A 22,300-nucleotide genomic window follows, 5' to 3' on the forward strand; every position below is an offset into this window, starting at 1 on the left:
TGTTGAGTCATTTAAGACATTGAATAAAAGCCAGCTATACACAATTGACTTTTCTGGTCACCTCTACTGTTTCTTGTGCTCCTTGTGGTGTGGAGATGGGTTCTTCTGTTTGTGTTAATGAACATCTTGAGTACAGAATGCCACCTGGGAATATATTTTTACATATCATGATTTATAAGGTTTGTATTCCCTCAGGGGCCCTTTTACAAAGCGGTGATAAACCCAAAGCAGGCTTACCGCTCGCTAAAAGGGAAGTACGGGCTGGCTCCCTGTATCTGTTCGTAACCAGTTTAAGATCCTAATGCTCATCTTCAAAGGTCATTTCCCACATGCATATCTGAACAAGTTACTCACCCCATATGCTCCCACTTGCACCCTTCGTTCTTCATCAGACAATCTTCTTTGCATACTGTCACCCTCAGCTTTGCATCTTTCACTTCCCCGCTATTCTGCATTCTGTTACCTAGGACCTAAACTGTGGAACTCTCTCCCTTTTGCTCTCAGATTGCCTATGCCATTATAAACATATAAAATACTTTTGAAATCACTCATTTTCATTGATACCTTTGACTCTGCCTCCCGTACCTGTATATATGTAAACCGCTTTGAATGTAGTTGCAAAATACCACAGAAAGAGGTATGCATTCATGCAGTGCAGACTCACTGCTAAGGCATGCAGGGGAGAGCTACCTAAGGCATCCCAGAAGAAAAAAGACTTGAGACTGGCTTTGAAGGCATCCAGAGAGGCTTGGAGCCTTAATTCTATGGGCGGCTTGTTCCACAGTTCAGGGACAAGTACAGCAAAATTAGAACATCTATTGGTCGTGTAGACTATTTTCCTGTTGCTATTACAGGCTTATTTTTGAAAGAGAAGGACGCCCATCTTTCGACACAAATCGCAAGATGGGCGTCCATCTACCAGGGTCACCCAAATCGGCATAATTGAAAGCCGATTTTGGGCATCTCTAACTGCTTTCCGTCACGGGAACGACCAAAGTTCCCAGGGGCATGTCAGACGCATAGCAAAGGCGGGACTTGGGCGTGCCTAACACATGGGCGTCCTTGACCCATAATAAAAAAAAGGGCATCCCTGACGGGCACTTAGACGACTTTACTTGGTCCTTTTTTTGTTACGACCAAGCCACGAAAAGGTGCTGGAACTGACCAGATGACCACCGGAGCGAATCGAGGATCACCTCCCCTTACTCCCACAGTGGTCACTAACCCCCTCCCACCCTGAAAAAAATGATTTAAAAAATATTTTGTGCCAGTCTCTATGCCAGCCTCAAATATCATACTCGGATCCATGACAGCAGTATTCAGGTCCCTGGAGCAGTTTTAGTGGGTGCAGTGTATTTCAGGCAGGCGGACCCAGGCCCATCCCCCTCCCCACCTGTTACACTTGTGGTAGTAAATATGAGCCCTCCAAAACCCACCACAAATTCACTGTACCCACATGTAGGTGCCCCCCTTCACCCATAAGCGCTATTGTAGTGGTGTACAGTTGTGGGTAGTGGGATTTGGGGGGCTCAGCACACAAGGTAAGGCAGCTAAGTATCTGGGAGCTTTTTCTGAAGTCCACTGCAGTGCCCCCTAGGGTGCCTGGTTGGTGTCCTGGCATGTCAGGGGGACCAGTGCACTACGAATGCTGGCTCCTCCCACGAACAAAGGGCTTGCATTTGGTAATTTCTGATTTTCGGCGATAATGGAAACTAAGGACGCCCATAAGAAAAAAGGACCAGGTAAAGTTGTCCAAGTGTTCGTCAGGGAAGCCCTTTTTTTACCATGGGTCGAGGACGTCCATGTGTTAGGCATGCCCAAGTCCTGCCTTTGCTACGCCTCCGACATGCCCCTGGGAACTTTGGTCATCCCCGCAACAGAAAGCAGTTAGGGACGCCCAAAATCGGCTTTCCATTATACCGATTTGGGCGACCCTGTGAGAAGGATGCCATCTTCCGATTTGTGTCAAAAGATGGGCGTCCTTTTCTTTCAAAAATAAGCCTGATAGCCTGCAGGCAGGCTTTGGAGTTCCCTCCCCAGTTTCTGCCCTGGTCCCCTGTGTGTCTAACACTGGCCCTGATACCACAGAATAGTGTTTAGGTGTTCTGCTGCTACTTTACTGATTTCTTTTATGTTCCTCAGCCAAAGGTCAAGAACCAGATTTCTCCCTGGAAAATTGGCAGTATTCTATACACTTATGCAGCCAAGTGGCCTTTTGATAGGGATGCCCTGCTAAATTATTAGGGGGGTTACTATATAGAGAACAATGGGGAAACTGATTCCCCAGCCTCTTGCAAGAACGGGTCCCCAGCTGAAATCAGGGGCTTGAACAAGCAGGCAAGTTCAAACTCAAAGAAATGTATTAAGTTATGTCCAATAAAAAAGGTATCATCTTATTTTTTTTTCCATGTTTTATTTTGTTTTATTTCTATTGATTACCTTTAAAAGTGGACTAACACGGCTACCACACCTCCAAACTCAAGGTGGGAATTGTGTGAGGCAGCTGAGCATTCTAATAGTGATAGGTTGTTTTAGATACTTGGAACTGGAATTAAATGGGGACATCTGTAAGAAGCTGTTACTCCATGTGGGTTTAATTTAAACCTTAAGATTAAGTTGTTTTGTGTCACGAACTGCCTAAGGGACTAGGAAAAAACTGTTGACTTTTATTTATTAAAACAGGAATCTGTCAGTGGTGATGGAATTCTCACCCAGTTTGGTGAGTGTGTGATTGCCTGTGAGAAATTTGAATAAAAAAAAAAAGTCAGGAAGATTGAGTATAAGAATGTTTTTCCAATTAACTTCTGAGCAGCCATGGTATATTTAGACCCATGTTTACCAAAATGTAAGAACATTTTGCAATTAACATGCATTAATTGCCAAAAATCAAACTGCAAAAATGTTTGTGTTAACCATTGGGGCATTAATAGGAGTTTGCCATTCAGATTAACCACTAATTCTATGAATCTACAGAACTTTGAATGAAAGAAATTATCTTGTTTGATCATAAGAACATAAGTGTTGGCATACTGGGAAAGACTGAAGGTCCATCAAGCACACTATTCTGTTTCCAACAGTGGCCAATCCAGGTCACAAGTACCTGGCAAGACCCCAGAACAGTAAAACAGATTTAATGCTGTTTATCCTAGAAATAAGCAATGAATATTCCCAAGGCCATCTTAATAATGGTTTATAGACTTTTCTTTTAGGAAATTATTCAAACCTTTTTTAAACCCTGCTAAGTTAACTGCTTTTACCACATTCTCTGGCAATGAATTCCAGAGTTTAATTACATGTTGAGTGATTAAATATTTTCTTTGGTTTATTTTAAATTTACTACTTAATAGCTTCATTATGTGCACCCTAGTCCTAGTGTTTTTGGAAAAAGGTAAACAAGCAATTCAAATCTACCCATTCTACTTCACTCTATTTGCTTTCATAGCCGCAACTGCACACTGAGCAGAGGGTTTCAACGTACCATCACCAATGACACCTATGTCATTTTCCTGGGTGGTGATTCCTAATGTTGAACCTTGCATCATGTAGCTATAGTTTGGGTTCCTCTTTCCCACATGCATCACTTTGCACTTGTTCAAAATCAAATGTCATCTGCCACTTGGATGCTAGTCTCCCAATCTTGTAAGGTCCTCTTTCAATTTTTCATAATCCTCTTGCAATTTATCAACTTAGAAAAAAAATTTTGTCACCAACAAATGTAATTACCTCACTAGTTACTTCCATCTCTAGATCATTTATAAATATGTTAAAAAGCAGCAGTCCCAGCACATACCCCTGGGGAACCCTGCTATGTAATTTTCTCCTCTGAGAATACTGACCATTTAACCCTACTCTCTGGTTTCTATCTTTTAACCAGTCTTTAATACACAATAGCATATAATATCCTATCCCATGACTTTCTAATTTCCGTAGGAGTCACAATTAAGCAAATGGAGGGCTATAGTTTACACTAAAGGTCTGTGAGCCGCACTACCTAGAAAGTTAATTATACCTCAACAGGTGTAGTTAATGTTTCCTCGAAACATTGGCTGGTTGATATATTTGGTGACTGAGTTTCCCTTACCATGTCACATATTTTTAAAATATATTTTGCTTTAATGAAGAGAGGAGTACACAAAAAGTAAACATATTTTCCTTGTTACTATTAATGAAACTCAAGGTTTCCCTGGAGATAGGGGAGAGGAGTAGATTCTAGGCATGATAGGAAGTTAGAATTATGTTAATTGTAAGTGTAAACTATAATAGTCTAAATTAAGGCCGTCTTTTACAAAATCGCAGTAGCGGTTGCTACACGCCAGTGCGGACACAGCCCATTCAAAGTGAATGAGCTATGTCGGCATTACTGCACCAGCAGCCACTAGCGTGGCTTTGTTAAAGGGGGGCCTCAGTTAGTTATATTAGTTTCATTCGATAAAAGTTTACAACATTTTTAGTAAATCTGTTCATCGTAATCATCATTTATTTATAAAGCAACAGACCATAAAGATGCTTTGTTTCACTTGGATCAAAAAACCAAAAATCTCTGGTACATACATTTTTAAATGTATTTCCTCACCTCTTTTTTCACAATAAGGGGTGTAGTTATCAATGTGGACTACCATTAGGATGTATTATTTTACCACTAATTCGTACTATTTTACAGCAGGTCCCATTTTATGCAATAAGACCTAGTTACTAAATACTGGAGTTAACAGTAAAATAACATGTCTTAAGGGTAGCCCAGGTTGATAATCCCCCCCCCCCCTTTAATGGTAGCCCATGTTCATACCACCCTCAAATTTCTTTCCTTATTTACCGCTCTTTCTTTCATTTAGCTATTTCATGTTTCAAGATATCAATACCTTAGCACTGATTTTCATTACTGGGCTTATAAATTAGGCTCATAATTCTAGGCAAATTAATGGCAGCCCTACATTTACAAACTAAGGGATTCTTTTACTAAAGTTTAGCTCAAGTTATCTGCAGCAGGGCCTATTTTATTCCTATGGGCCCTGCTGCAGATAACTCAAACTAAGGTTTAGTAAAAGACCCCCTAAGGGCTCTGTTTACTAATCCACGCTAGAGACACGTTAATGTTTTTAGCGTGCGCTAAGCATTAGCACATGCTAACTGTGTAGATGCCCATAATTTTCCTATGGGTGTCTACATGGTTAGTGCGCACTAATTTAGCATGTGCTAAAAATTCTAGCGCACCTTAGTAAGCAGGGCCCCTACTGGTCAATATTCATAACAATTTAACCAGCCAGAAATAGCCACTGACCGGTTAAATCATTTGTTTGGGGCTATCAGGTAATTTTCAGCAGCACTTAACCAACTATTTTAGGGATATTTCTGGGGCAGAGTTGGCACTTGACTGGTTAACGACTGATATTCAGCACCTAACCAGGCAGGGTAACGACATAAATGGGACTGCATAAAACACAGTCCTATCTTTATGCGGCAATCTATGGCCAGTTAAGTTCTGATTATCGACTTATCTTCGGAGCATCAAAGTTCAACAGTTCCAGACCTCTTCATGAGAAATTACACAGGCTACCTGTACAGGAGCGAATAGCTTTTAAAATTTGCACCCTAGTCCATAAGATCCTCTATGGAGCAGCTCCAGCATATATGGATGCCCTAGTCAACTTACCACCAAGGAATTCGCTTCGATCTTCTCGTTCATATTTAAGCCTCCATTACCCTGCATGTTCTGGTCTCAAGTATAAAACCACGTATACTTCCACCTTTTCCTATATCAGCACTCATTTGTGGAATACATTACCTAAATATGTAAGAACGGTTCAGGATCATCTGACTTTCAGGAAGTCTCTCAAGACCTACTTATTTGGGCAACCTTACCCTAAAGATCTCGTCCTGCCTCTGTAATTCCTGGACTCCAACTCCTCTAAAGATCTTGTGGACTTATCTACTTTCTCTTAACCCTGTACCTTTCAGCCCTCGTATCACTTTCCATTTATTGTACTTTCCTGTTTGCTAACTTAATGTTGTAAGCCACATTGAGCCTGCCAGTGGTGGGAAATTGTGGGGTATAAATGATATAAATAAGTAACTAGCCCTGTGTTATCTGGCACTGCATAAACCAGATATGCAATCCAAAGCCCAGATATAGGCAGCATTGAATATCCAGGAATTATGCCGGCGGCAGCAAGCAAATCGCTCACTGCTGCTGGCTGAATATTTACCGCACAACTTTTAAGCTTGTAAATAAAAATGAATTTTCAGCTTCATACTTCAGAGCCCTTTTATTAATATGCACCTAACGTAGCTTAAAATGATGTACTGTGGGCAGTGCTTTTTTTGTGCCGGTACGCAACTGTACGGTGTACCGGCACCTTTTTTTTGCCCTGCACTTCCTCTCAGTCCCCCAGGGGCGTGGTGTGCTGGAGCCGCAGGGCCGGTCCGACACAGTAAACAAGGTAAGCATGGCAGGGGGTGCCAACCTCTGGAGGGCGCCGCTGCGCCATGCTTACCGCCACTTATCTGCCTGCCCTGGCGCCCTCTTCTCCACCCAAGGATTCTTTTTCTTTTATTTTAAATTTACCTAACCTCCATCCGAGTCCGACCGCATGGGCAGCAGCGTCACTGGAAGTGCTCCCCTCCCGAGTCCCGACGGATGGATGGCTGGAGGGGGGCAGGGGAGAGAAGAGAGTTGCAGGACATGGATGGAGGAGAGGGAAGGGAGAGAGAAGAAATGCTGGACATGGATGGTGGGGAGGGAAGAGTGAGGAATGAATTGAGGGAAAAGGATGAGAGGAGAAAAACTGCACATGGATGAAGAAAATAGGCAGAAGCTGGATCCAGTGGACTGCTTTTACTTACGGATGTAGGACAAGAAATGAAGAAAAAAGACGGAAAGTATAGAAATAAATGGAAAGGAAGCCCTGGAAACGGAGTTAAGGGAACAGATAGAGAGCAGCAGAATCAGAGACTGGGACCAATATGGAAAGAAAAACAAAGTCACCAGACAACAAAGGTAGAAAAAATCATTTTATTTTCATTTTAGTGTTTGAAATATGTCCAATTTGAGAACTTACATCTGCTGTCTTATTTTGCACTAGGTATACTGGAGCTATAACAGCTTACAGAAATTATTTATAGTGAAAAAAATCACGTTATTTTGTTCTATACTAGTATAATATTTTCAATGATGTCTGTTTATATGCGCCATAGCTGGTATAAGGGGTGTGGCTAATGTGGGTGTGGCTATCATAGGGGTGGAGCCATATGTGGTGACCCCGCCCATAATGAGTACCTGCACTTTTTTTTCTACAAAAAAAGCACTGACTGTGGGATATAGTCAGATGTCCTGCAGTAAGTTCCATTTTAGCATGTGATAACATGCAAACATTTTTTTTTGCTTTTTGGGGTAAGGGAACTTGTCAAGGGGGTGATCCTGTGCTAATCAGTTAGGGGATCTTTTACAAAGACGCAGTAGCGTTTTTAGTGCATGCTAATTATTAGCGTGCGCTAAACGCTAGAAACACCCATAGAAATATATGGGCGTCACTAACGTTTAGTGCATGCTTATTTTAGCGCCTGCAAAAAACACTAGCACACCTTTGTGAAAGGACCCCTTTGTGCAGCTACATTACCGCATATTAACTGGTTAGTGCAGAATAACTGCTTACAAAATATAAGAACATAAGTGTCGCCTTACTGGGACAGACCAAAGGTCCATCAAGCCCAGTATCCTAAGAGGAGTGGCCAATCCAGGTCACAAGTAACTGGCAGATCCCAAAAGTGTAAAACAGATTTTATGCTGCTTATCCTAGAAACATGCATTAGATTTTCCTAAATCCCATCTTAATAATGCCTTATGGACTTTTCTTTTAGGGAATTACCCAAACCTTTTTTAAACCTCACTAAGCTAACTGCTTTTATCACATTCTCTGGCAACGAGTTCCAGAGTTTAATTACACATTTACTCCCAGATTCTATATAACGTGCCTAGAGATCTCTAATGATGTGCACCAAACTTCTAATGTGTGCAGGCAAAAAGGGGCATGGTTATTGGTGGGGAAATGGGCACTTTGTGGGTGTTCCGAAATTTACAACCCTACTTATAGAATATGGCCCAGTGTGCCTAAATCCTTTACACCACGTTGTCATTGGTGTAAATAGATGCACATATATTTAGGTGCTGAAATATCAACTAAGCGTATTCTATAATCGACGCGTAAATCTAGGTGCCAATTATAGAATACGCTTAGTCGAAACTGATTTCAGCGCTGAATTTTTAAATGCTATATATATAGAATCTCTCCCTTAGTTCTTTCTATGCGTCTCTCCTCCCCTATCCGGTTTTATGGGGTCAGTGTCCACAGCCGCGCAATTTACTCCTACCTTCTTCAGAGGTAAGATGCCTGTATACTGTTCCTCTGTTATCATCCTAAGCTATTCTCTTTCATTTACCCCCCCATACCCATTTCTAAACTTTCCCTTGGATTGGTCAATGTTCGCTCTCTCCGTGGTAAACTAGTTCTTATTCAAGACCTTCCCCCCCAATATTCAGCACTGTTGCAGGCAAAATTAGCCCCCAATATTCAATGATGGGGGGGCTAAATGTGGGTAGGCTTAGCGACAGAGCTTATGCAGGTCTAGCCAATATTCAGCTGAGGCCCTCATTTGCCTGTGACACAGTTCATTATCTGTTGATTTACACTGTGAATACTTTTATTTTTAGTGAGGTAAGTAGGGATGATTCTGTAATGTGAGCACTAATATTTATACACTGATTATGTATGTAAATGATTCGAAGAATGGCATGGGTGAGCTTATACATGTAAATGCCAGACTTCCACCTTTGCTGTATTCTGTAAATATACATAAATCTTATCATGAGTATTTTACAATAGACAGAGTTTGGGTGGAGCACGTGTAACTTATAGAATACTATTACTTACCCAGGTTATCTCCAGAATTTGGACATGAGCATTTCCACCAGTTCTGTGACTCGCATAGGTGCTTGTTCCTCATCTGTACACATGTATCTAATCTAATGTGTTAGTATTCTATAACGGACAGCATGTGCCTACATTCCTTTCGAAAATATATACCAATCAGGTGCTCTCTAAATGCCTATATTTACCAGTAGGTGTGCTGATATATAATTGCCCTCATAATGCTTAAATTCCATGGAAAATCAGACAAAAATCTCCATTATATATCTCACCAAACATATGATACACCTGCTGTCAATCAACTTAAATATTTTTTTCATTATAGGTAATGGACCATCAGATGTGATATCCCTTCAATTACTGCTGGGATCTATTCACCTTATCTTGCCATCAGTCCATATGTATTTTTTAATCCACTTTTTTGTTAGCATTTAAATTATTGCATTAGAACATTATGACAATGCATTTGTCCCATGAAATCAAAATTTCCCACTTTAAAGCAAATTTTACTTCATTAAAGTTCACATATCTTCCTTATCATAGGGGATTATGTGCCAACAAGAATTCATGTTTCACCTCTAGCTATTTCCCCTTTCAATGCTCAGGGCCAGCTCAAGGGACCATGGTGCCCTTAGCCAACTTTTTGTTTCCCCCTCCTGAATACTGACAGCATTCAACATACTGTTACCTGCGTTAGCCCCTGCGTCTTCCCTCTGCCGTGCCCCTGTGGAAATAGGAAGTTATGTCAAAGGAGGGGCAAATGTGTGGCAGAAGATGCAGGTAGCATTAGGTGAGACACTACCTGTGTTTGGGAGGTGAAAACTGCCTTTAAAGGTAGACGGGGGAAGGTGGCTTGAGACAGAAGGAGGACGAGGGTTGCCAGCTCTTCTTTTTTCCTGCACACACCACCAGTAAGCTCTAGGCCAGCTTAACCTATAGGGCCAATGACATCACAGGCTCAGGAATTTGACACTCTTTGTCTCTGGTGCCCTGGGTCAGAGCCTCACCTGGTCGGAAGGTTAAGCCGGCCCTGATTCCACTTATTTCATCCCAATACATTAAGCATTTCACTTGATGTCATTCAGCTAAAGGGGAAAGAGAACAGAGGTAGGTGTCTAGTGTACCACACAACATTCCCAGCAGTGTGGTGATGTGGCCCAAAGCAGTAAGGCTGACATTCAGGATGTTGAACTAGTGCAGTATCTTCACTTTGCATTATTTCTTTTGTTGCCCACAACTGGTTGTTGTTATTATAGCATCTTCAGAAAATGTAATACTTTTAATCAGCTGGCATGGTGTCATAACTCCCTCCTGAGACTCCCCACTAATGCTGAGGACACTGTTTCCCCTTCCTTACCCAGTTTTTCTTATGAGAAAGGTTGCTGCCCGAATACATCATGGATGTCCACCTCATGGGGTTCCTCTGTTACCTGAGTCAAAAGCCAGCCTGTGATCTTCAGGGATAAATTTCCCACTTTTGAACTCTTCAAAGCAGTGGCGTAGCCAGACTGCCAATTTTGGGTGGGCCTGAACCCAAAGTGGGTGGGCACAAAATTTTCTCTCTACCCCCTCCCCCAGGAAATATTTAGTCACACTTTTCAGTGAGCTTTCAGAGGCCAAAACCTCCTGCCTCAGGTCAGTATAATGCTGTTACGGTATCCTCTCCTGACCTAAGGAAGGAAGTATTGGTCTCTGAAACTTTATTAACACAGGTACCATATTACTTTTTCTCATTGTGTTGCTCCCAGTCTCTAGATTCTGCTTTCCTTTGTCTTTCTCTTGCCAGGGTTTCCTGTCCATTCATCACCTATGGCTTTTCATCTTTTCCTCACCCTTGTTCGCCACTTGCCCCTTCCTCTTATTCTCCAGTCTTTCCCTACTCTGTCCTCTCCCTCTTTCCATCCAGCAGCTCCCCTCTTTCTCTCCCCATCCTTCCAGTGTCTCCCCTCTTTCTTTTGCATCCAGCGTCTCCTTTTTCTCCCTACCCTTCCATCCAGTGTCTTCCCTCTTTCTCTCCTTATCCTTCCACTCATCTACCCTCTCTCCTGATCCTTCCATCTAGTGTCTCTATCTCCCCTCTCCTTCTATCCAGTGTCTATCTCTCTACCCTTTTCTGTTCAGTCTCCTCCCTCTCTCCACATCCTTCTAGTTTCTCCCCTTTCTCTCTGCATCCTTTCATCAATCTCCCCTCTTTCTCTCCCTATCCTCCCATGTCCAGCAGCTCTCTTCCCTCTAGTCCCTTCTTCCTCTTCCTTCCTTGTCCAGCAGCTCTCCAGCCCCTTCCTCCTCTCCCTCCCATGTCCAGCAGCTCTCCCTTCCATCCAATCCCCTCCTCCTCTCCACCCCATATCCAGCAGCTCTCTCCCTTCCCTCTAGTCCCTTCTTCCTCTTCCTCCCTTGTCCAGCAGCTCTCCAGTCCCTTCCTCCTCTCCCTCCCATGTCCAGTAGCTCTCTCCCTTCCCGCCAGTCCCTCCCATGTCCCAGCAGCTCTCCCTTGCCGTCAGTCCCTTCTTCCTCTACCTCCCATGTCCCAGACGCTCTCTCCCTTTCCTCCAGTCCCTTCTTCCTCTCCCTCCCATGTCCCAGCAGCTCTCTCCCTTCCCTCAAGTCCCTTCTTCCTCTCCCTCCCATGTCCCAGCAGCTCTCTCCCCTCCAGTCCCTTCTTCCTCTCCCTCCCATGTCCCAGCAGCTTCTCCCTTCCCTCCAGTCCCTTCTTTCTCTCCCTCCCATGTCCCAGCAGCTTCTCCCTTCCCTCCAGTCCCTTCTTCCTCTCCCTCCCATGTCCCAGTAGCTCTCTCTTCCTTCCCTCAAGTCCCTTCCTCCTCTCCCTCCTATGTCCCAGCAGCTCAGCCACTTTCCCCCCAGGCCCGCGAATCCACATCCTTCCCGCGCTGTTGCAGCCCTTGCGGAGGCAGCATTTCCTTCCTACCCTGTCTTCTCCCCAGGCTCCGCTGCATTGTCCCTGCAAGAGGAATCGTTTTCCTTTTCGGCCGTCGCGCTGCGCTGCCATACACACAGGCAGCTTCGCTCCTCCCCCGCCGCTTCATCCGGCCCTAACAGGAAGTGCATCAGAGAGGGCCAGAATGGACGCGGCGGGGGAGGAGCAAAGCTGCCTGTGTGTATGGCAGCGCAGCGCAACGGCCGAAAAGGAAAACGATTCCACTTGCAGGCGGGGACGATGCAGGGGAGCCTGGGGAGAAGACAGGGCAGGAAAGAAACGCTGAACGCTGCCTCCGCGGGACAAAAGGGCAGCGACAGCGTGCGAAGGATGGGCGGGCCTGGAGGGAAAATGAGTGGGCCTGGGCCCATCCAGGCCCACCCGTGGCTACGCCCCTGCTTCAAAGGAGACTCACATGGTGGTCTGTCTGCAGCCATTGAGAAATCTGAGGTGGTAGCAGAGTTGGCCTCTGAGTTGGTATCCACATGTTAGAAACAGCAAGTTGCACCGAGACTTTGCCAGACTTAGCATATTTCAGTAAGTAGTGCAGAGAGAGAGAGAGAGAGAGAGAGAGAATCATATGCCTAAATGAAGGAGATCTGTGTACCAGTATAGTAAAATCTCTATTAATTGTATGCTTTTCCTCATAGACAGAAACCACCCTGTGATATGCCAGATAAGACTGTCTAATATCTGTCGCACACTGAGTTTCCTGCAAGGTCGCTGTACTATTTTACTGTCCTGATGAGACACCTAAAAGGCACTGTTTAGTCTTTGTTTTCCTTTACGATGGATCTCTCTGCAGTGAGAAAGAGGATAGCGTGTAGAATGCAAGCATAAAAGATGTGCATGCTGTGAGCAGCGTGTGTTTAAAGAATAGAGAGGAAAGGCTGTGGAGGTGTCAGTCCTGTATGAAAGAAAAGAGAAATAAGATTCCACATGTAGGCAAATAAAAGATGAGAGCAAAGGACAGAAAAATGGTTAGATAAATTGGATGTTATTTTGTGAGGAGATAGCCCAATAATTCTTTTTTCTATAATCTTTCAGAAGCACTTCTTCGGTTTTGTGCAGTTCTTCAGGCTTTGGTATGTTAGTATTTTCTTTTCTCATTCAGTTCTGCTCATTTAAGGAGTTTATATCTTTTGCATTTCTTGGTTTTCTTTTTCTTTCTTTTTTTTTTTAGCTTACATTTTTGACAATGGTGTTTTTGTGAGTTTTATCTATTTTCTCTCTATTTGGCAATAGTTTTGTTTATAGTATTTAGTTTTCCTCCTGCAATTCTTTTATACAGACAGGAAGTAACCTTTGATTTATGTATCTCTGTCAGGGCCCTGCTGTAATCTGTGGTGAATTCCTTGAGGAAAGCAGCAGGTGCTAATTTTTGTTGTGGTTGCCCAACCTTGCAGCTGGGAATTGCCCAGTCAGACCTCCTGGTACTTAAAGGAAGGTGTCTAGTACCTTTGGACAGCCAGAAAAGTTACGTTTCATGTCATTTCTTCTGTTTCTGGGAATGTTTGTTTTATTTGGCCATTTTTTTCATCACAAGAGCAGTCTTTGAGAACGTACTCTTTCTGAAAGTGTGCACACACACTATACACACATACTCAAACAATAAAACATGAGTTTTAGTGTTCTGTTTATTTTCATTTGATAAATGGCATACAACAACATGGAATATGTCAATGATATAGCCTCTACCATTGTAAATGAATGCCCAAACCTAGGGCCCTGTTTACTAAGATGTGCTAGTATTTTTAGTGCACGCTAACACTAGAGACACCCATACATTCCTATGATGTCTTTAGCGTTAGCGCACACAAAGTTTTAGCACATGCTAAAAATGCTAGTGCGCCTATAGCACAGCTTAATAGACAGGGCCCCTAGTGTCTAGCCAGGCTTGAGGAAAAGTCTCATGTTCCAAAACAGAGTAGCAAATATGCCATGACTGCCCTTTTTGATGCTTGTAGGATTATAGACAGATCTGAGGGGTGTGTGTGTGTGTAGGCAAGGTAGAGATCATCATACTTAGAGGTATACAAGTATCAGGCTTGTACTAGTTAAGAATCAGCTTTCATTAATGTGTATTCAGTTTGCTAGTGCTCTTTAAAAAATTGTGTGCTAAAAGTTCTAAAATGTATTAAATATATATATTTTTTATTAAAATGTATACGACCGAAAGACATCCAAAAATGGAAAAAATCACCAGAAACTGAAAAGGAACCAAACATTTTAGCTCTGCTCACATCCCTGGAAATAGTACTTAAACGATAGCTTATTTGAGTAAATGCTAGATCATAAGCTGGCATTCATTATAACATTGTGGCACTCACATTTTCCCTTTCACCTCCCACAAAGTACAAATTAACACACAACTCCATTTTAGTGGCAAGACATGTATGGCCGGTCTTAGGCAGGGGCGATAGGTGCGGTTGCACAGGACCCCGCGCTCCTAGGGGCCCCACATCTCTGTCATGTCTGTCCTCCTGTCTCAGAACACATCCCTGCTCTGTACCTTCATGTGCATCCAGAGATCAACATTACTGCATCCTGCCTCCTTTTGATGTCACTTCCTGCTTCCGCAAGGGCAGGATGCAGCAGCAAGGAGGCTCTGGGCTTGGCAACTGAAGGGGTATGAAAATTGCTGCCGCTTCCTGCCACTTTCTACTGAAACACGGTGGATGCACATCAAGGTATGGGTTGAGTGGGGTTCCAAGAGCTCTAAACCTCCTTTTACACTCTGATAAATTATGGATTATGGTGGTGGGCAGGGACAGGCAGTGGTGTGGGGCCCACTGAACTGTTTTGCACAGGGCCACGCAATTGCGAAGACCAGCCCTGAAGACATGGGCCGCAGATTTATTAACACCATTTTAACATAACTTACTATAACCATAACATCAGCATTTTGTTTCCCATCCTCAACCCTCACAGCTAGAAGATATTGAACTAGCAGTCCCCTTCCTTCAAATTACCCATTCACTGAGCCTAACAATTCATCACCAAGCTTTTTCACCTTTACTGACCCACACAACTTCTTCCCTGCCCTATTCCAGCTGCAACCACAGACTCACAGCATCCCCCCCCCCCCCACCCACCCCAGTAACTTTTCACTTTGAACTCACTGAAAAAAACACTAATTCCCCCTTGGCGTGTGTTTTGGGCACTCACAGATCCATTTTTCAGCGCACCTCCAAAAACGCTTTTATAAAATCTTTGCTGAAAATAGATGTGCGGCAAAATCAAAATTGGTGCACATCCATTTTGGGTCTGAGACCTTACCGCCAGCCATTGACCTAGTGTTAAAGTCTCATGTGGTAACCGGGCAGTAATGACCTACGCGCATCAAATGCGACTTGGGGCATATAGTGGCCATGCACCAAAAAATAAAAATTAATTTTGGACGCGCATATCGGACGCACACCAAAAATATAATTACCGCAAGAGCCATATGGTAGCTGGGTGGTAATCCATTTTGGCGCACGTAGACACTTACACAGCTTAGTAAAAGACCCCCTCAATGACTAGATAACCACTGGAGAGTTTTAGGGATGTACTCCTTACTCCCCCACTGGTCACTGACAGCCTCAGATGTTATAGCCAGGTCCAGTAGAACAGCATGCATGGAGTAGTGTAGTGGTGGGTGTAGTGCAGTGTAGGCAGGTGAACCATACCTTATGGTGGAACCTGTGAACCCTCCAAAACTCACCAGAAACTCACTGTACCCACATATCGGTGCCCATTTCATCCATAAGGGCTATTATAGTGGTGTACAGTTGGAGGTAGTGGGTTTTGGAGGGCTCAGCAGATAAGATAAGGGAGCAATGGTGAGATGTGTGTCTGGGAGCATTTATATGAAGTCCACAGCAATATCCCCTATGGTGCCTCATTGCTCTCCTGGGGTGTCTGAGGGACCAGTCTGCTAAAAATGTTGGCCCCGCCTAGATTTTTAATTTGTGCTTTTTCCCAAAAATTGCCTGAAAAGATAAATTCACAGAGCACAAAACCTTGTTACAAAAAGTATATTTGGAAATAATAATAATAAAAAAGGTAGACGTTTTGCTTTTCAAAAATGGTTACCTTTGCTATTCCGATTTTGGACATTTAAAGCAAAATGTCCAAAGTCCGACTTAGACATTATATCGAAAATGCCCCAATATGTAACTTTGTAAGTCTAAGTGCCTTGAAAATATGCCTCTGGGGCTCTTTAGCTTAGAGAAGAGAAGAGACAGCATAGAGGAAATATGATAGTGGTCTACAAAATCCTGAGTGGAGTAGAATGAGTAAGTGCCAATCAATTTTTTACTCTTTCAGAAAGTACAAAGACTAATGAACATGCAATGAAATTACATAGTAATATTCATAATTCCATCCCTGGTTCCAGAGAATTTAAGAATTCTCCATCATCTTAATTGTAAAAAGATTATTTACTAAATAGTCTGCTGACTTCTCCTATCAATGTACTAATTGGTGGAATCTTCTTCCCAAGGGCTGTTAGATCTGTACATGTTTACAGTTGCTTTTGGAATTCAAACATGCGTGGGATAAACATAAAGGAATCCTGTTCAGAAGGAATGGATCCTCAGGAGCTTAACCGAGATTGGATAGCAGAGCCGTTAATGGGAGGTGGGGCTGGAGGTTGGGAGGCGGGGATAGTGCTGGGCAGACTTATGCGGTCTGTGCCACAGCCGATGGTGGGAGGCAGGACTGGAGGTTGTGAGGCAGGGATAGTGCTGGGCAGACTTATACGGTCTGTGCCCTGAAGAGCACAGGTACAAATCAAAGTAGGGTATACACAAAAAGTAGCACACATGAGTTGTCTTGTTGGGCAGACTGGATGGACCGTGCAGGTCTTTTTCTGCCGTCATCTACTATGTTACTAAGTTACTATTAAATCTTTTCAAAACGTTCCTGCAACAAAATAATGGAAGACAGGAATAACCACTTTTATGCAAAATGCTGTTTCAAACTTTGGGGTCCTTTTACTAAGCCACGGTAAAAAGTGGCCTGCAGTAGTATGGGTGTGTGTTTTGGGTGCATGCTAGGCCATTTTTTTACCACAGCTGGAAAAAGAGCTTTTTTAATGGGCCCTTCTCCCTACATGTTCTTCTCCCTCTCTCCCTTTCTCTTACCTTGCGGTCTTCTTTAAAAATTTGTTCTTTGCTCAGAGGGGCTTCAGCACAGCAGCCATCCTCACAATCTGCCTCCGACTGTCCCGAAACTTTCCCTCTCTACTGCAATCTGCCCAGACAGAAACAGAAAATTGTATCAGAGGGGGACGGATCACAGCAGAGAAGGAAAGCTTCAGAGCAGCTGGAGGCAGCTTGTGTGGGTGGCTGCTTCTCTGAGAAGGGAAATAAAATTTTAAAGAAGATTGGGAAGGTGAGGGGAAGGGAGGAGGAGATGGACTGTGGTGGGGAGAAGGGGAAGAGATGCCTGGACTGCAGGGCCCCCTGGAGCTGTGGGACCCAGGGCAGTCGCCCTGCTTGTCCCCTCTAATGCCGGACCTGATGTGTACAGCCATGCAGTTTTATCAGAGAACTATTTCACATATAAAATAGACTTTAGACAGAGAAAATGATTTATAGAATTACCCCCAAAGTACTCATACTATTTTTGTGGACAGAGGTTATTGGATTTTTAAAGGAGACTGAATCATACTGTGTTTGAAAATCCAGAGCGATTTTCATGTGATAGCAGATAACTGCCTCCATGCTCATCTAGTAGCAATGTTGAAAGTAGACCCCTTCATATAGGATCTCTAATGTGTCTCTCATAACGCGAGGTACAAGTAATGAAAGCAGTGGGGCTGAGATTACCTAAAACATCAAGGAATCCAACTGAGACATAATGGATTTCTCATTCTCCTTCTTGAAAAAGCAGCCTTTAGTTCTAATTCCATCTCAGGCAAGAGTGTTTCAGCGATGCATAAATTCAAAGGTCTACGGGTCGGAAAAATAGCTCTTTGCTCTCCTAGTCATTCTTTCAGGGTCATGAATGTATATGCCAAGTTTTTTGCTTCTTTCTAAACTTCATCAGACAAGCAAAAGAAATAACAGGAAACTTTAACTGAATTCGATTTGTAGACAAAAAATAAATATGGACACAGGAAGGGTGAATATAAAAAAAAAAATACAAATTCTGATGGTTCTTCCAGATCTTTTGCCTTTAGTTTTTAAGATGTACATTGACATTTTTAACTTCACTGTTGAGCATATAATTCTCTCTCTCTTTCTGTTTCCCCATAGGAGACTGCTTTGTGGGTGCTTGAGCACCCCCAATATTGAGGAAACTCTTTGACTGTGTTGAGGGAAGGATAATTTCCATTGGCTTTAGCACCCACAATCATTTTGAAATGTTGTCTTCTAAGTGTGTATCTATCTATTAGAATTAGAATTTATTATTTCTAGTCCACCCTTATCCAGGGCAGAATACAACAGTACGTGCATTAAAAAACATACAATCCACAATAACAACTGTCTAATGACTAAATCATACTTACAAAAAATAATTAACACACATCCCAATAATTTTGAATCCAGCAGTTCCACCCAAGAATCTATATTTATCTATGTATCTATTGATATACATACTTATATAATCTACTATTGTCAGGCATAGAAACAAAAGCATGGCATTTGTCATTGTTCAAATATAAAATCATACCTCTTAAAAATGCACCACCCAGTATTCAAAGTTATTTAAACAGGCAGGAGAGGCTTCTGATGCTTAATTTTCTTGGAGCCACCCAACCACCGATATTCAGTGGCAGTAAATCAGATAGTGCTGCTGAATATTGGTTCTGACCACCCATGTAGAAACTGGGGAAGTCAGGGGTGGTACAAGGGGTGGCACTGGGGAGGAGCCAGCAGTTATGCAGGTGCCAGGAATACTCAGTTCCAGCACCTGCATAGTCAACTGCTGGCAGACTATTGACCTGACCATTCTCAGTTTTTCAGGATTAAATAATTAACCCATCCTTACATAACAAACATGTTCAGCTAAATATTTTTAATTCAAAAAGATTAATGAATAGATAATACATCAAAAAAGTCATATACTCTGACTAGCTATAAAAAAGATCAAAGGATCCAGCAGAAACAGAACTCACAAGGGCTTCAGGGATTACAGCTCTCACCCTGATGCCTGCATTTCAAAAGAAATGCCTTCCTTGGATACCATCTCTTGAATGTGTGTAAAATGATTCTTAAACTGAGAAATATACACTTTAGGGACATTTAAAAAGGCATCCTCTGGACAGGAGCTCACTTATCATTTCTTCAGTGTTCCTTGGCTTCTCCCTGTAATGGAATCCTATCCAACAAAAATTGAATATATTTCACATTTCTCAGATTCAGGTTTAAAAAGCCAACTCTGTTAGGATTTATCTCTGTGCAAGTGCTGTACATCACCACCTTTTGTAAAGTAACCCATTTCTAGATAGCCTTTAGTAGTTCAGTGTATTTAGTGTTTGCTTGTACTGAAACCTCCCATCAATCATCCCACTGTGTCTTGGGACCTCAGCATGATTCTAACCCAGCTGATGAAAAGCTCTTTGAGTCACTAGACTACTGTGAGCTGAATTACTTGATCTGGATAAGGTCTTATTTTTGTTAACATCACTTCAGCAAACAGTCAGTGAGCTCCAAGTCTTAGTTACCTATCCACCCTAAACTAGATTATACAATAGAATGATTCTGTGCCTACACCAATATTTGATGTCCATTTGAACCAGTCAATTGTTCTTTAAAAAATGTCTTCCATGCCCCAAAAAAGATGAATGTGCCTTGCTTACCATGGATTGCAAAACAGACTCAAGAAATTAGTCTACCTAGCTTTTTGTTTCATTTGATTCCAACTGAACTGGAACTGCTGTAGCCAAATGAGCATGTGAATGTTTGATCCTGGAAGGGCATGTCAAGACTTGTACTGGCAGAGCCATAGAAGTACTGGTGGCCCATCTGAGATCTGCCACAATGAAAGAGATCTGCAAGGCTGTGACATGGACTTCTGTGCACACATTCTCTTATTCCATTACTGCTTGGAGAGGCTCTGTTTCTCCTTCGGAATCTTTGAATTTGGAATCCAACTCCATCCCTACTAGGGCCAAATTTTATTTTTCTAGGTTGTCTTTATTGAGCAAAACTACATAGAAAAGGCCCGTGACTGGCAAAAAAACCCAAAACATGATTGTTTATGTTGAGCCTTTGCAATTGGCTATGTTCCTGGCAAATAAAATAAAGTTGCTGTGGCTTCCCTAGCTCACCAGAGACCATCAGCTGACCTCCCCCACCCAGATGTGGGTCAGAGAGACCCAAATATTAAGTTGGATGGAGTGTTGTTCCTGAGTTGTTTTTCAGAAATTTCTTATGTTTTGTGGCTTGGTCTACCTTCTTTAATGGACTAGTTGTAGAGTCATAATTCAGATTGCAATGAATTCCTGTTGTTGATTTCTAAGTACATAAGTACATAAGCACCGCCATACTGGGAAAAGACCAAGGGTCTATCAAGCCCAGCATCCTATCTCCGACAGTGGCCAATCCAGGCTTCAAGAACCCGGCAACCCCCCCCCCCCAAAAAAAAAAAACAAAAACAAAAAAAAAAACAAACTTAATTCTTAATAATGTTCAATGGACTTTTCCCTCAGGAATCTGTCCAAACCTCCTTTAAATTCCGTAAGGCCAGCTGCTGTCACTACATTCTCCGGCAACAAGTTCCACAGTCTAACTACATGCTGCGTAAAGAAAAACGTTATCCTATTTGTTTTAAATCTATCATATTCTAGCTTTATCTTGTGTCCCCTAGTTTTGTTGTTGTTTATTTATTTATTTATTTATTGCATTTGTATCCCACATTATCCCACCTCTTTGCAGGCTCAATGTGGCTTACAATTCTTCAAGGGTGATGGAGGTAGAAGAGAACATACAATTGGTTTAACAGAGGGTTTTGGGTTACATGGTGGTGAAATATATGATAGTTTTAAAGCAAAAGACTTTAGAGAACATTTCTGGATATATTAGAGATAGTGCAATTATACGTGTTGATCTTTATGATATATGTTGTCAAAGAGATAAGTTTTCAGTAGTTTGCAGAAGTTTGAAAGTGTAAACAAATGCCTTCACATCTGTCCACTCTATTCCGCTCATTATCTTGTAGACTTCTATCATATCACCCCTCAGCCGCCTTTTCTCCAAGCTGAAGAGTCCTAACCTTCTCAGCCTTTCCTCATAGGGAAGTCATTCCATTCCCTTTATCATTTTCGTCGCCCTTCTCTGCACCTTCTCTAATTCCTTTATATCTTTTTTGAGATGCAGCGACCAGAATTGGACACAATATTCTAGGTGCGGTCGCACCATGGTGCGATACAACGGCATTATAATGTCCTCGTGTTTGTTTTCCATCCCTTTCCTAATAATACTCAACATTCTGTGCGCTTTCTTAGCCACCGCAGCATTATCCACGATGACTCCCAGATCCCTTTCTAGGTCTGTGACTCATAACGCAGAACCTTGCATGACATAGCTGTAATTTGGTTTCCTTTTACCCACATGCATCACTTTGCACTTATCAACATTGAACTTCATCTGCCACTTGCACGCTCAATCTTCCAGTCTCGCGAGGTCCTCATGTAATCTTTCACACTCCTCCTGTGACTTGACGACCCTGAATAGTTTTGTGTCATCTGCGAATTTAATTACCTCACTAGTTACTCCCTTCTCTACATCATTTATAAATATGTTAAAAATCAGCGGTCCCAGTACAGACCCCTGCGGGACCCCACTAACTACCCTTCTCCACTGAGAATACTGACCATTCAGTCCTACTCTCTGCTTCCTAGCTTTCAACCAGTTCTTAATCCATAGTAATACCCTACCTCCGATCCCATGACTCTCTGGAGTCTTTCATGAGGCACTTTGTCAAACGCCTTTTGAAAATCCAGATACACTATATCCACCGGCTCCCCATTGTCCACATGTTTGTTCACCCCCTCAAAAAATGCAGTAGATTGGTGAGGCAAGACTTCCCGTCACTAAAGCCGTGCTGACTTTGTCTCATCAGTCCATGTTTTGTATGTGCTCTGTAATTTTATTCTTAATAATATCCTCTATCATTTTGCCCGGTACCGACGTCAGACTCACCGGTCTATAATTTCCTGGAACTACTCTGGAACCCTTTTTAAAAATCGGTGTAACATTGGCTACGCTCCAGTCTTCTGGTACCACACCTGATTTTAGGGATAGATTGCATATTACTAACAGTAGCTCTACAAGTTCATTCTTCAGTTCTATTAACACTCTGGGATGAATACCATTCGGTCCTGGTGATTTACTACTCTTCTGCAATTCTCCTTTTTCTATGTAAGTGTGTACTTGTATTATTTTTATAAAAAGCTAATAAATAAATAATTACTAAAAATATGTTTGCTGCCTGACAGCTTTGAGGC

Source organism: Microcaecilia unicolor, chromosome 4, assembly GCF_901765095.1.
Source record: "Microcaecilia unicolor chromosome 4, aMicUni1.1, whole genome shotgun sequence".
Taxonomy (NCBI): domain Eukaryota; kingdom Metazoa; phylum Chordata; class Amphibia; order Gymnophiona; family Siphonopidae; genus Microcaecilia; species Microcaecilia unicolor.